General features: G+C 32.7%; 1 non-coding gene across 1 annotated transcript; it reads left to right on the top strand.

The window, feature by feature from the left end:
- Positions 1-7,102: 7,102 nt before the first annotated feature.
- On the top strand, positions 7,103-7,184 carry TRNAS-UGA (transfer RNA serine (anticodon UGA)). Its single transcript has one exon. It is a non-coding gene; the product is annotated as a tRNA-Ser (tRNA).
- Positions 7,185-7,886: the final 702 nt, after the last annotated feature.

The following is a 7,886-nucleotide window of genomic DNA, read 5'->3' as shown; positions in this document are numbered from 1 at the left end:
GATGATACCCAATATCCAAACTGAATTGAACTAAGCATCTCTTTTAAGTCTTATTTCATCACTAGGCAAGCCTACAATGCTTATAATCAACTTTCAATATCAACTCTGTTTCGGCAACACTATCCTAATTTAGTATAATATTTTATACAGAGTATGAAGTATTAAAGTACATTTATCTTCTCATTTATAATACTTCTATTATTATTATCATGTAAATACATCTTAACGCATATAGAACCATGTCTTGTTCGCATAGCATATATCATCAAATATACATATAACACATATTTCCATATAATAATCATATAACTCACATATAAACTTTCAACATATATTCAATACTTTTATTAATACTTGTATTAAAATCATGTTCATGAAAATGGACTATGCACTCAATTGTTTAAGTGACGATTTGAAATTTGGGCCGCGCTTCGCTTCTAGCAACTGCCTTTTCCCTTGACGTAACCTAGCATTATTATCGCTAAGTTTTAGTCTAATATATATTGTGACTAATTATTAGTCTAGATTCATCATTAACTCAAAGTTTACTTTCTTGATCTATCAAGTAATGAACAACCAGGTAGGATCATATTGGAGGTAGGGTTTATTTGGTATACAAAGTATACTGTTTGGAAATCCCACTTTAAACACCTCACTAAATCACAGCCTAGACATCATCCCAGTAAGTAGATCAACTAGTATAATGACTTGGAATCACTGATAAATCTTGTTTATAAGTTCATAATAATGAAATGAACTTAAACACAAGTTATACTTAAAGTATGGTAAGCATAACTCACTTACAAGGGGGTTTAGTGAGAAACTGGGCTCTGCGCGGCTAGAACTTCTGAGCTGAAAGCTCTTCTTCTCGGGGCCTTCTGGTGCTCCAGGACTTGCTACTAACACCTAGGAGGTGCTAGGGAAAGGCTTAGAGGATTTGGGGGTGTTTGAGAGAGAATATGTTAGAAAGGTATGAGGAATTGAGTGCTTTGTGCCTTCTATTTATAGGTTGTCCAAGGGCGCTTCACATCGTGACATTGACCTTCACGTCGTGACCTTGCGTAGGCACCACGGCTTTGCCTGGTGCTGACACGTGGTGCAGGACGCAGGTAAAACAACCATTCTTAAAAAAATTCATAACTTTCGCATACGAGCTCTGTTTTTGACATTCTTTATATCCACACGTAGATATTGACAAGATCTATAACTTTCATTTAGACTTTGTCGGCTAATTTTGACTTTATTTTTAAAGTTATATTTTAATAGGCTTAGACAGTTAAAGTCCGTTAAAAATTCATAACTTTGTCGTCTGATATCCGTTTTCGATTGTCTTTATATCTTTGAGCTCCTATTAAAGAGATCTTCAATTCCCGTTTAGGCTGTGTTAACTAAAAATTGATCGATCTAAAATTCGATTTCTGGGTTGTGTATTATTACGCTAAATCTTAGAAAATTCATAACTTCCTCAAATGAAGTCAAATTTGGACGTTATCTATATGCACGCACTCGGTTTAACGTATACTACGACTCTCGTTTAGATTGCTAAGACTAAAAAGGATTTTTTCAAAAATTCACTTTTTACGATACGTGGAGCCGTGTCGGTTTAATCGCAAAACTTCGACGGGTCATAACTTCTTCGTTATAAGTTGAATTTCAATGTTATTTATATGTACGTAATCCTTGTGACATATATTATAACTTTGGTTAAGGGTATTTATCCTAAATAATCTCCTATAAAAAAAAATAACACTTATTATCTCTAAATTGACTAGCCCGAATCTGCGGGTGTTACATTAGTTGTATACCCGTTTCTTGTACATAACTCTTGTTCTCTTAACCTTACTTCCTTTTCCCGATACGGTAGGCTCAGTAGGCATAGCTCGAAAAATCATGCATCAATCCTCCGAACTTGGTTCGGTGACATATGTCTCAGCAAACCATACCTCGGTAAATCGTGCCTCGGTGCCTCGAAGGTAGTTCGGATGTACATACCTCAGTAACCAGGTATATGCCTCATTACATGTATTAAGAAGAAGTTTTTGTATTTGTTTCCATGATCTTTGTTTTTGTTGGATTCAATGGACCTACACACTTCTATTGAACCTTGATCACATTTCAAATCCTCTTCATCATATACTCCCTAATGTACTCTAAGCAGGTGATTATTGGTTTTTCCCTCCCTTTTATCAATTTACTATTAAACACTCCACAAAGGTTATTCAAAATCATATATGTGACTGGTCTACCTACAAATATAATAGTAACTTAGAACAATATATACCAAATGTGTATAATTTATCACTAAATTGAGAATGATATACTTGTGAAATGGATTATAGCCCAGTGTTGTGGTGGTATCTTCTTCAACCATTCATAATCTTCTTTGTTATATGAATTGAGTTCCTTCATCATATGGTTGAAGTCTTGCACTGTTTTTGTTGTGGTACATTTCCATAGCCAATATTTGTACTCACTAGTTCTCCAAGTCTTCCTTATGTTTTCATATATATATATATATATATATATATATATATATATATATGTGTGTGTGTGTGTGTGTGTGTATGTGTGTGTGTCTGAGACAGAATCTATGTTCAATAACTGGGAACAACTGTGGAATCATTGGAATTAAGCCCTACAAACTCATTAAAGTATAGTTAGTACAAGTTCAATTAGAAAACTAAAATAAATCTATTACCATTAGTCTATCACTTGTAAAATTGAAGTTTAAAAGTGGTGATAGGTCCAGATCATCTCCCAGGTACTCAAGAAACCATTTCCAACTTTGTGAGTTCTCGGACTCAACAATGGCATATGACAATCGGTATATACCATTGTTAGTGTCTAAGCCAATTGTAGTCAATATATACCTGGTAAAACTTATTTCATAAATACCCCATCTAAACCTATAAAATACCTTATGCATGATTCGAAACCCTTTTTCATTCCACCTTAGAAAACATAGGTTCTTTGAAAACCTCTTGAAGTTACATTTACAAGATTTGGTTGTGGAACCAGTTCCAGCTTCACAGTTGTGTCAGGATTTGTGGACTGCAGCTTTAGTATGTAATCTCTCAGCACTTCATATTGTTTTGTGTAATCCCCCATCATATGTTTTTTGTATCAGCTATATCCTTGAATACCTTGTCTTTGGAGAAGCTCACCTGATATCTTTTTGTAGTAGTTCTTGTACAACTTTGGTTGGCACATTTAACTTAGATTCTAGTAGATCCATAATATGTTTAGAGAGGAAGTTTGTTGTGGCAAATCTTACTTTTCTTATATTTAGGCATGAATATTATGGTTGGTATGTTTTCACGAACCAACTGTCTTCCTCACTTTTCCTAGATGCTTGTATAATCCAAGGACAAGACAATTCAACTTTGTCCTTACTTGTCCTTTTTTTTCCTTTACTTTTCTGTCCAATGCTAGATCCAACTACTTACCTCTCATTAAATATTACTTTTCCTTTTCATGTGGCCCTCAACCTTAATTTATCATTTTTTAACAAAAATATTCTTCCTGGTTTCCAATGAATGATGGCCAATCTTGTCATTCAACTCATTTTTACTTTTGTATTTTTGTCCTATACAAAAATTTGTTTTGTGAAATTATCCTAAAGAACACCTTGTTTCCTTCCCTAGCTCTTTTATAACCTCTCTTTTCTTCTTGCCCATATCAGATTCATCACCCACTGAATCTCATTCCTCATTGTCAATTACATCCAACTCCAACTCTTCATGGTCATGATCTCCATCTTTCTCCATCTTATCCCTTATTCTTTTCTCAAAAAACTCTACTTCGGTGTCAAAGCTCATGTGGAAATCCCTCATATCCACTTCAACTTCAGGAATGATATTGTCTTCATCCACCCAATCACTGTCCTCACTGTCATCACTATCATCTTCCCCATCAAATTTGGTCCTATATTCCTAATCATTTTCTATGTTACCTTCCATTTCAATCTCCATGTAATCCATATAATCATCCATGTCATTAACCAAGTTATCTTCAATGTCAGCCTCGTGTCCATGTTTACTAAGGTCAACATTATCATGTTCTTCCATTTCAAATTGACTATGTTTTTCCACTTCAACTTGAGCTTGTTCTTCCACTTCTACCTGTGCATGTTCTTCCACTTCAACATCTGCATTTTATTGTATATCTTGCGGTAGAAACCAATATCAAATTCATTGGCTTCCTCAATAAAGTTATTTGTTATAAGCTCTTTCTCTCTATCTCCTGTAATACTATCATTAACATCATTCTCCAAGCTCAATCTCTTACTACAAGATGACATCCCTTTCTCCTTATTCAAAATCTTTATCATATTATATTCATGGGATATTGGAGTTGGCAATGGTTCTTCTAAAATAGGGGATGATCTAGATGGGCTTGTGAATGGTTGTACCTCAGCTCTTGGGTTTTCATTATCATCATTTTCATTTATTTCATCCATTTGTACAATAGTTACATTCCTAATAGGTTTAGGATTCATAAAGTAGGTAAGTAATTTGTCTCACCATGTTTAGTATATACCTTCATGAGTTTGTGATCACTTACATATTGGGCAAAATTGTGTAAATTGTCATCATTGCCTAAAGGGTTAAGACCAAAGTGATAGTATATTATTGGAGGAACAACATACCTTAACCCTCTCATGGCATCCAACTCATGAATTGAAAACATGTCTATATCAACCATGTCAACATAGTTCACTCTTCCCTCAATGTACTAAACATCAGGAAACTTGGAGAACTCACCTCTATGGTATAGCTTGATGCTAAAAAATGTTGGGTGTCCATCTTCAAATCAAGAACAAAAACTATTTCAGAAAAATTATTTCACAAAAATACATGATATAATGGTATGTTCATATACTAAATCAACTGTGATTAGAAGAAAAAAAATACTTAACTTTGAGATTAGGGATTTTGATTACATAATGCAAGACCAAGACGAGGTGATAGGAGATGGAATCGACAAAAAGGTAAGTAGGATATGGCTGTAGGTATCAATTATAAGGGGATATTAATTTAATCAGATATTAAAAGAGAACATGTGAATTAGCATACTTACCCTCACACAAAGGGAGGGGCATGAACGGGTGTTAACTCATTGGACTATTTCCACAACAAAACAAATTTTTTGGATCGTTGGTGCAACTCCAAAATTTTTTAGACTAAACCTCCAAATTTTGGCATACCATAGGACCAAACTTGCAATTTTCTCTTAAAGAAATTTGTTTTGTGTTTAATGTGTACTTGTGTAGTATGAAAATGGTGTTGCAATATGTAATAGCTACCAAAAATGCTTATACTTTCTCTTTAGCCCCAGTAATTTGAAAACATGTGTCTTTAAAATATTTTACATGTCAATTTGAATTTACATATCAATTTGAATATTACAGAAAAATCATCTAATGTTTTAAATTAGCAATTGTTTCCAAATCATTGACTAATGATTATGCTTTTGAAGTATATTATTTAAATTGTTAACCATGGTTTCTATAGATATTAATCTAGTAAGATAATAATTAAGAGGTTAACGTTGTAACTTCTAAAGGGTTGGAACTGCAAAAGTATTATCATATTATGTCCCGGATTGATTTCCAAAGGAATGAATTTGTAAGTCGAATAATATATTTTTCTATATTGTTAAAAAACTAATTTATTTTTCTATCAAATTGTTAAAAAAAATACTGTTACTTGAGGAAACCGCCAAAAAAGTTATTAAAAAAAAAAAAGTCAAACCATTGGATTTAATCCCAAACGCTAACAAACAATGTGGAGGAAAAATATGTGTTTGATTAAGTCATGGTCCTATTTGCACATTAATACTAAGAAGAATCAGTCAGTCGTAAGTGACATGGTTACTTCATCTCTATATAATACTGGAGTATGTGTATAAAAGCGGAATACATGATCATTTGATAATTCATTCACAAAATAAAATTAAAATGGGTTTCTTTGTTAAGAAACCAATGGCAATGGTAATGGTCTTGCTCTTGATCACCATCTCTCTTCTGATATGTTCTTCGTATGCGCAGGGTTTTACCGGGTAGGATAACTATTTCTCTCTATTATTCTTGTTGTTAAACAAAAGTATGTCTATATATCGTTATTAATCACTTTAATTAGTTGTTTATTCAATTTGTTAATGGTGTAAATAATAAAGTTTAAGATGGACTTAATTGAACGTCGATCCAATAGTAATCAACTAATTTGTCTATGTATATATTTTCATGTAAAAATTAATACGTGCAGGGACCCCGTTTATCGGATGCCACCCGAATATGATACGGGTATGCCTGGAACTGGAAGTGGTACGCCCCCATAATAATATTCTAGGAATATGTTGAGTGTTGGAAGCCAACATATTACGTAATTCTCTTTGTATTCTAGGAATTAATTTGAAGACGTACGTCTTAATGTGTATTAATTTTACATGCATAACTATATATATAGAAATAAAAATAAATCTGTGTTGTATTGATCATCAGATTCATAAGAACCTTTATATAATATAAAAAAATATTGGATCAATAAGATTAACAGACGATGATAAACGGCATATTAAAAGAATAAGAAAAAAACATCATCTGATATTTAGGGTTCATCAAGTTACATAATTCAACTACAGCACCAGCTTAATTACCTCCGAAACAAATGTAAGCCGACATGGATACAAGTCATAAACTACTATTACGATTCATTGCAACATGAACATTTTTCTAGTAATTTATCATAGAAATTCAACTTCCAATGAGTCATGAATGCATGGTCCATAGTTCTTAGGTCTGGTTCGGTTGAAAAGTCGCATGGATAAAGGTAACTAAAATCTAATCTCTAAAATTAAGAACGACAAATTTAAACACAAATAAAAGAGACTAAAAATAAATAAATAAACAAAAATTCATTCACCATTTATTATAGCGTAATGATCCGAGGATGGACGACCATGTTCACATCAAAGATGGGTGGTAGGTACATACAATTCCGGGAATTAAACGGAAAACGCGTTGTTGATTTATTTTGGAAAATAAAAAGAAAACAAAATAAACTTGTTTAATAATATTGATTTAAGAATAACAACCATATAAGTCGATATGTCCGAGTGGTTAAGGAGATAGACTTGAAATCTATTGGGCTTCGCCCGCGCAGGTTCGAACCCTGCTGTCGACGAAAAAACTATTTTTAACATGACTTTTTTATAATCTAATGAAAATATTCAACAAGTTATGCTGGAATTTACTGAGCACAAGGGAATGAGGGATCGTAAAAGTAAAAACACTCAATCCAACAAACCTTCTAGCAAATAACCAAAAACAATCCATTACATACTCAATAAAGAAGTGTAAATCTTTTATATTTTGAGTATAATTTTTTCTTCAATTTTAATATATAAACCTGCATATTTTTCTGTTGATATTTCTTCATCTAAATATATATCATGTTAATTTTATTTATATTAAGATTAAAATGATAATTATGAAGCACAAGACATTTACTACATGTACCGATGAAATTCAAGAGTTTCAAGCACCTTTCGTCTATGATGACATCTACATTAGTCTTGTGTGATAAGAAGTCCCCATGAAACTAAATTCGGAATTTTACAGGGTCGTAGTTAGAATTTTGAATACGAAGGTTGTGGAGAACATGTGGTAAAACTTTGTTGGATAAGATTCTAAATATAACAATTATAAGTACGTTAGCAGCTGTTTCTATCATTGAAAAACCAAAGGAATGAAGATTATGGCGGCATGAACATGTCCAAATAGAAAACATTAAACTGTGTTATAGGTATATCCAAAAGATAGTGTAGTTAAAGTAAGGATCGAATCCTCATAGTCATACGCACAAAACAATTGCAAAATATATTTT

The sequence above is a fragment of the Lactuca serriola genome, chromosome 2 (genome assembly GCF_051521515.1).
Source record: "Lactuca serriola cultivar US96UC23 chromosome 2, Lser_US96UC23_V15, whole genome shotgun sequence".
In the NCBI taxonomy this organism is placed as follows: domain Eukaryota; kingdom Viridiplantae; phylum Streptophyta; class Magnoliopsida; order Asterales; family Asteraceae; genus Lactuca; species Lactuca serriola.
This window is presented reverse-complemented; position numbering and strand designations above follow the sequence as displayed.